Source organism: Xenia sp. Carnegie-2017, unplaced genomic scaffold (assembly GCF_021976095.1).
Source record: "Xenia sp. Carnegie-2017 unplaced genomic scaffold, XeniaSp_v1 HiC_scaffold_4, whole genome shotgun sequence".
NCBI lineage: Eukaryota > Metazoa > Cnidaria > Anthozoa > Malacalcyonacea > Xeniidae > Xenia > Xenia sp. Carnegie-2017.
In genome coordinates, this window is record NW_025813504.1 from 3,537,783 (window position 1) to 3,545,405 (window position 7,623).

At 35.2% G+C, this 7,623-nt stretch overlaps 3 long non-coding RNA genes across 5 annotated transcripts; 1 reads left to right on the plus strand and 2 right to left on the minus strand.

Moving 5' to 3' along the window:
* Positions 1-947: 947 nt before the first annotated feature.
* Positions 948-3,791, minus strand: LOC124455413. 3 transcript variants are annotated; one of them, XR_006951837.1, is made up of 3 exons: positions 3,726-3,791; positions 3,425-3,639; positions 948-977 (listed from the first exon to the last, which is right to left on the minus strand). It is a non-coding gene; the product is annotated as an uncharacterized LOC124455413 (long non-coding RNA). The 3 variants fall into 3 exon arrangements; XR_006951835.1 differs by lacking the exon at positions 948-977 and adding an exon at positions 2,668-2,877; XR_006951836.1 differs by lacking the exon at positions 948-977 and adding an exon at positions 3,090-3,117.
* On the minus strand, positions 2,337-2,663 carry LOC124455414. Its single transcript, XR_006951838.1, has 2 exons — positions 2,621-2,663; positions 2,337-2,533 (listed from the first exon to the last, which is right to left on the minus strand). It is a non-coding gene; the product is annotated as an uncharacterized LOC124455414 (long non-coding RNA).
* On the plus strand, positions 3,173-3,696 carry LOC124455412. Its single transcript, XR_006951834.1, has 2 exons — positions 3,173-3,400; positions 3,477-3,696. It is a non-coding gene; the product is annotated as an uncharacterized LOC124455412 (long non-coding RNA).
* Positions 3,792-7,623: the final 3,832 nt, after the last annotated feature.

Sequence of the window (7,623 nt, forward strand, 5' to 3'; positions counted from 1 at the left end):
TTAAAAGTTATGTGTATCTGTAATATATTGCATATAAGCACCTGCATTGCATAAGAGTTCATACTGCAACAAAGAACACGCTTACCAAACTTTAAAGAGAGTAACTTCTTAAAAAAAGCGCCAATTTAAAAAAGCAAAATATTTACATACGAACACATTTCAATAAAAATGTAATATAAATTGACTACATATATACAAAACAATTGATAAATACACGTACTTGTTTTAATTTATCCGCTGTTTTCTTAAGGAACTTTTTCCAGGGAGCTCTGTTCTTATTCGAGTTCTGCAAGAAGTGCAAGCGTCTCAAACAAGAAATGAATTTATAAATTTAAAATGCAGGAAATTGCAAGTGCTTCAATCTTTGTGTTTTTAAAGGACACATGCAACATAAAATTCGGATTGTTATTTTTGTACTTTACATGAAGGTATAGCTCCAACTAATAGTTCACCAAAGTTTGAGACTCAAAGGATAAATATTTTTGAAGATATGGAGGTTTAAAGTTGATGCTTTACTGATAACGTATTGAAAATGCCCGACGAGCTAGCGACAGCTACCGATGTCGTTGTGACGTAATAGTTGACATTCGCTAAACGCGGTCAATTGCGCGCTTCGTTCAAAATATATTGGTAACTTCTTAACAACACGACAATTTAGCATTGAAAATATGGTTTATTGTGCCGCATTTAATTGTAAAAACGGTTCTTCTAAGAACCACGAAACGCAGCAAAAGGTTTCTTTTTTTTCGTTTCCCGAAAACAAGCGCATGCGAGATATTTGGATTGAAAAAATCCGACGCAAAAATTGGAAGCCAACAAAGAGCTCAAAATTGTGCTCGCAACATTTCGAGAGTTCGTGCTTCGTGCAAAATTTTGAAGCGATGCAATCAGTAGGATGGACAGCAGGACGGCTTCGCCTTAAGAAGGATGCTGTACCCACGATTTTGAATACTCTGTGGAACCCACAAGTGTAGCATCTAAAAGGAAGCAGCCAACAAATGTTAGAACTGCATTTGAGAAGAGACGAAGGCAAGAGGTGAATATTATAGTTATAGTTAGCAATATTTGTTTACATTTATCAAAAACTAAGCTATATAGCATTACCAAATTGAAGACAATTTTATAATTTTAGATTATTGACGACGTTCTTGACGACGACGACGATGTGTCGACATCGGCTCGAAATGTTTGTGCGTTTTACCTCAAAGGAAGTTTGTCTAAGATGAAAGATGTCAAAATATATGTAGACAGCGAAACACAAACATATACAGTGGTAACTAATTCAGAGTAATGTCGTTTGATCTTTTCTTTGTTATTTTAACTCATAAAAAATTCCTTAACGTACCTTAGAAGCGCAATGTGAAATGCCAAGCAGCCATAACAATCCGTCCGCAAAAACACGTAAGGTCAAGAACCACTCAAACAAAAGTGCCAAATATGATAAGTTGAGGTATAGACTTTCCATTTCGGCTGTTTTGATTTTTGTGAAAAATCCAGCAATACGATAATTTTATGCTAAGGTACGGAGGTTGAGTTCATTTCAACAAAAAATCACAGCACACAGACGACGTCATGTGAAATTGAACATTTGAGGATAGCGCTGTATGGTCTGATACAGAAAGCACGTCGACGATGAGCAATAGCAACAATGGATCAGACTCTCAATGTTCAAATGAGTTAAGCGAAAATGAAGAATCTGACAATGACAATGCGACGTTAGTACCAACTATCCAGTCACCTGACTATTCTTTATATTGCTTTTCTCTGTTATGTTTCTCAGAACGTTACGTTTATCTCTCTCTGATTCTGATGGTAATTTTTATGTTATAGGGAAGACGTTCAAAATGAGAGAAAATACATAGTGTTTGATAGTTGCCTGAGACAGTTAGTGAGTCAATGCCCATGTTGTGGTGAAAGCTGCTCCATTGTGACCAAAACGACTGGTAGTATGGTTAACGTACTAGCAAAATGTCATTGTGGTTATGTTCGAGACTGGAATAGCCAACCTCTGCATGGGCGAATGCCTTTGGGCAACTTGGTCTTTGCTGCCAGCATCTTGTTTAGTGGTAGTAGCCCCAGCAAAGTTCTTCAATTCCTTCGTCACTCAGGCATACAATTTCTGTCAGAGCGCACATATAGCAATATTCAAACAGCGTATTTGATACCCAGTGTTTCAAATGTTTGGCATATGAACCAAAAGCATCTTCTAGAATCAATCAGAGAAAGGAACATTAACCTTGGAGGAGATGGAAGATGTGATTCGCCTGGATATTGTGCCAAGTATGGGTCATATAGCTGCATGGATTTGGAATCTAACAACATTTTAGACACACAACTTGTTCAGGTAACAATTCTTCAACAACTGTACATAAAACATGGTTAGAATACTCACATAATTATGTTACACAGTCCAATGAAGTGACGAACTCTGGAGCAATGGAACTTGAGGGATTAAAAGATGTCTGGCAAAGTTTGATGAAAGTGGGATGAAGGTGAAGTCAATGACCACAGACAGACATGCTCAAATCAAATCCTACATGTCAAAACAAAGACCAAAAATCGAGCACTACTTTGATGTATGGCATGTAGCAAAAGGTATAGATTGTCATAACAAACCAACCTTTTACACATTTCATCAATAATCAAATTCCAACAGGAATCAAAAGAAAATTTTGGCAGCATCAAAAAAAAGTGGTTGCAAATTATTGTCGGATTGGGCCCAATCAATTTCCAACCATGTATACTGGTGTGCTGCTTCCAGCAATGGTGATGAAGAACTTGTCAAGGCAAAGTGGTTGTCAGTTCTCAATCATATATGTGACATCCATGAGGGACATAGTGATGTATTCCCAAAATGTGAACATGATATGTTAGAGCCTAGAATGTGGATAAAAAAGGTATTGTAAGCGAATAAATTTCAAAGTAACATTAACATTTTTTTTTGTTAACTAACTTCTGATCTTAGGTTCAAAAGCTTATTTTTGAGCTGTCTTCGATTGTTGAGTCCAAGTATCTCATGAGAGATATTGGAAAACTCAGTTATCAGAAGCAGACTTCATCCATCGAAGGTTTCCACCGTATGGTGATTCTTTTTGCACCAAAACATACCCATTTTTTCTACAGATCAATGGAAGCAAGGTAATATAATTATGACTTGTGTATGATCACTTAAAAAAGTCATCATTGCAAAAGCAATAAGTTGCAATAGTTGTAAACATAAACTTAACATTCATTTGTAGATTGTTTATTGCTGCTCTTCATTTCAATGAGAATGGAAATAAACCTCAGAAAACAAAGAATGGTGGGCAAACAGAAGAGGCATTGATTTGGAGAGTGGCTTATTCAAAGTCAAAAGAAGGACAAGGGGTCATCAAACCAGTGAAAGTTGACAGCACTTATGGTTAGCACAGAAAAATAAACTTACCTTTTCTCAAAGTGCAATGCAAAGCCAACATAAATAATGATTTGCTTTTCAGGATATGTTAAGGACTTGATGAAAGAAGTTTTGTACTGCAGATGCATTAATCCAACACTGTCCAAAGCTCTTGATGTCGCTGGAGTGAAAGAGATACCTGTCCCATTGACTCACCACAAATCAAAAATCAGCAAAGCTGAAGCCATTAAGCAACATAAATCTCGCTTTAATAAATAAAAAGAAATAACGTCCCACATGAAATAAACATAATTACAAATGAACAGACTTTGTCATACGCCATAAGCCCTACCATTCAGTAGTGTTAAGCATATTCAAATCCTTTGTATTCTCCAGAAGGCGAAGGAAATGCTTTCCGGATTTTGTTCACAGCACAAGAAGGTATGGGTAGTCGGTACTTTTTTCCCAACCTGCCATGCACCCAAGCCGTCCACTGTCGGTACGCCGTGTAGCGTAATGCTCTGAACGATACAAAATTTTGTCTAAGATACTTATCGGCATTATACACTTGTCGACATACACGTAATTACACTTCTAAGGTAATATTTACTCGTTTTCTTCACTCTCAGGCATAGGTCCAATGTCATGTGTGTACACGACCATAGCTGTTTTTAAGACAGCTTCGTTTGTACATACTGTGGCAAACTCTTCCTCTTGTGTGATGCAAATATGATCGCCATGTATCAGAGGATCAGTGTTGTTTACCTCTTGGCAACATATACTTTCCCGTCCTGTACTCATGACCACACAAAAGCCACACTCGCACCTAAAAGATAAAAACATTCCTTCTACTTTGGGAAAAACAATGAAGCATCATCAAAATGCAACTAACCATTCAACATTTCCAATTCTGTGAATGTATTTATCTTCGCTTTCCGATGACGGAGAATTGTCATTACTATGACCACCTTGCGCGTTGGCCAAAGGCTCAAACATGTAAGGTTGTGCATCATTGTTATTGACGACAATATCATAATCGGCTTCTTCAGAAGAAGAATCCATTAATTTTTGTTAAATAAAAAACAGTAATAGCAAACTACCGAAAGCCATGCAAGAATTGCGTGCAAGTCGTAGAACGATATAAGAACGAAGCTTGTTTATGTCAACTATTACGTCACTCTTTCCCAGTTCCCAGACTTAAACAATCTCACGGCGTTTTAGCAATTGTCATCGAATATCGTGTTTTTACCGATTATAACCCTAAATATCTTTTTAAATATTTCGCGGACGACTTTGAAACTTGGTACGTCTTATTTTCACGCTATAGGCATTACAATAAAATAAAGTTGTCTTTTAGCTTGCATGTGTCCTTTAAGCCCATTGCTTAAACGGAAGCCTTCGTATATTTGTTTAGGGTTTGTTAACTTAATTGCACGAGTTCCTTTTCGTAAATAATAACGTCAACCAGGCGCTCGCTAGATAATAAAATTTCAATAACAAATTATGACGTATAAAATTTTGAACGATCTATGGATTTAATGGCATTTCTTTGACATTGATTTCGTAATTACACGTAAACGAGCCTGCAGTTTTAAAATAGAACATTGTTGAGAAAAAAGAAAAAGCAAGGTGTGGGGAGACTAAGCTTAAGTGGCCTGGCAAGGCCTGGCTACTATGCCCCAAAATAAATCTCATCCAACAAGGCGAGTGAAACAACAACAGGGAAAACTATGGAAAAACACACACAAAAAAGAAATTGTGATACATTTTGAAGTGCACGTGTAATATGATTTCAAAACAACACATTAAAATTGAAGCATGGAAAAGGCAGATATTCTTGTATAGAAGACAAAGAAAAAGCAAGCAGTTGGAGGGTGAACCGGGTGACTCGTTAGCTCACTGAGCTAAGCTTATAGATGACTTTAATACTCAGAGTAAGCTTGTTTACAGTTTGCTGGCAGACAGATTTATCCAATTGTTTCCAGTGTTGTCTAAAAATACTAGATTAAACCTGCCTCTTAGAAAAACGTAAACAAGTCACGTCATCTATAAAATAAAGTTGGTATCATTTACACACAGATATATCTATTTCTATGACCCTGATTTGTTAGAAATTTATTTATATTGGCCAGTAAAAAAGGATGTTCTTCTACAGAACTTTGATTGTTATACTAAAACATGTTAAATCTTTTGACTCTTGTCTATTTCAAATTTTTACTTTCACCATGTTGCAGTTTTAAAAACTGATCATCTCAGTTTTGATAAATAATAAGTTGCATAGTTTAAGAAGTTAATGTAATAATACTTCTGTGCTGGTAATGAAATTGAGTATTCAGCAAGATCCAGGTTGTTATAACTTGACCATCACTTTCTTACAAGAATACCTCTTTTGCTGTTAACCCGTATACTAAGAGCTCACTCACATTCACATATATTGAGAGCGACATAAATATCACACTCTATGTAATCTTCAGCAGAGTCATTTTTCCATCTATGCAAAGATTTCTCCTAGATATTTCAAATGAAGCAATCAGTTGAGAGAAACTGAGACTTTGAACATGTATGAAGTGATTTCTAAGCCCCCACTCATTGACTGTGTAATGCCTGGTATATTTTCTATGCACATGCGTTAAGTCCACCGTTTTTCTGGACAGTAATTTGACGACTGTGTACTATGAAGTTGTATTGAAAAAAGTGATTTTGGAATAATAGTCATCTCATACGCAGAGCAGAAGATTTTGGAAGATGGCGAAAGGTTGTAAGAAAACGGGAAAGATATATAAGATTTATATATAGTGAGAGCTCATAATTTCATTGCTAACAAGTACGTAAATGCTTGCTCATTGGTAAATTCGAACGTTTCAACGTAGGGTATAGAGTTGTAAATATGGTTATGTTAACGAAAGTCGAAAATAGAATCTCTTACGTTTTCGTTTCTTCTAAATCATATAAATTCAAATTAATTGAAGTATAATTATGAGGTAAAGTAACCATTCATTGAATCCAATAATGATTCATGAGGCGTTTTTGTGAAGATACCGTCCATTTTAAGAAACATCCAAATTTACGCCAATAAGAATGTATTCATTTTAGCGTATCGAGAAAATAACAGAATTAATGACTCTAGTTCGAGACTGACTTTATAGACGTTATTAGCAATATTTGTAATGTAACAGTTGTTCGCCACACATTATTTAAGCACCAGTTAACATTTAAATACGTAATAACAGAGTTGCGTCGGGATCTTTTCTTCTCACAGGAACGTTTACGGACGTATTTTCCTCAATATTAAGGAGAATGATATTTGGTTCTAAATATCCATCATCAATATATTTAATGGAGACGTTTAAATTAAATATTCCTCATGAATGTAAAGTGTGCTTTGTTTCCACTTTTGATTTTCGTTGCCTGAAGAAATTGCGTCAGCTTGAATCGTTACTTTTCCAAGGTTGAATCATTTTTCATTTAGTGAATGGAAAATGTTCATATCAATATGTGTTTACGAAGTTTAAAAGTCCTCTTCTTCCACTGTTACATTGTCAATACTTGAGACCCAATCACCAAATTCGTTTCTCAAACATGTTCAACTTTTACCACTTCGTTAATAAAGTAATCATATCTTTATTTGCAAAGCAAATTCATACAAAGGTTCACTGAACCAATTCAACTATAGAATTCGCAATTAAAATAGTTTTTATAAATTTCTTCATCCCCTTGTTGACTAGGAACAATGTCGAGCACGATCAATATTTGTCAACTTTTAAGTCAGTAAAGTTGAACTTTGTCCATGTAGCTAGTGTAAATATTTTTTTAGCAATATAAAAGTTTTGCTATGTGGATATTTTCGCAACTTAGAATGCCTTAATTGAACAACTTTAAAATGTCATTCAATTACGAAAAAACTTTGTATATCTTTTAAACTTCCATTCATCTCAAGTGCAAATGGAAATGTAAAGAAACAGAAAAATACTACAACCACATAAAACATAAAATGTAAATTAAAAAAGATTTTTCAATCTATAAAGAGTCCTATATTCTTGCAAAATCATTGTTACCGATTCGTTACTTTATTATTAACAAATAAAGCCGTAGCTAGAGCTTTATGCTTCACAAAACTCGTTGGTTTTCTAAGTAAAAACCTCGGTCTTTTTTTATAACTAAAATAAAATATTGATGAAGCAACAACGGCAACAAACTTCCTCGTACCAATCCAGTACACACTTACTAAAGGTCACTATTGACGCTAGAAC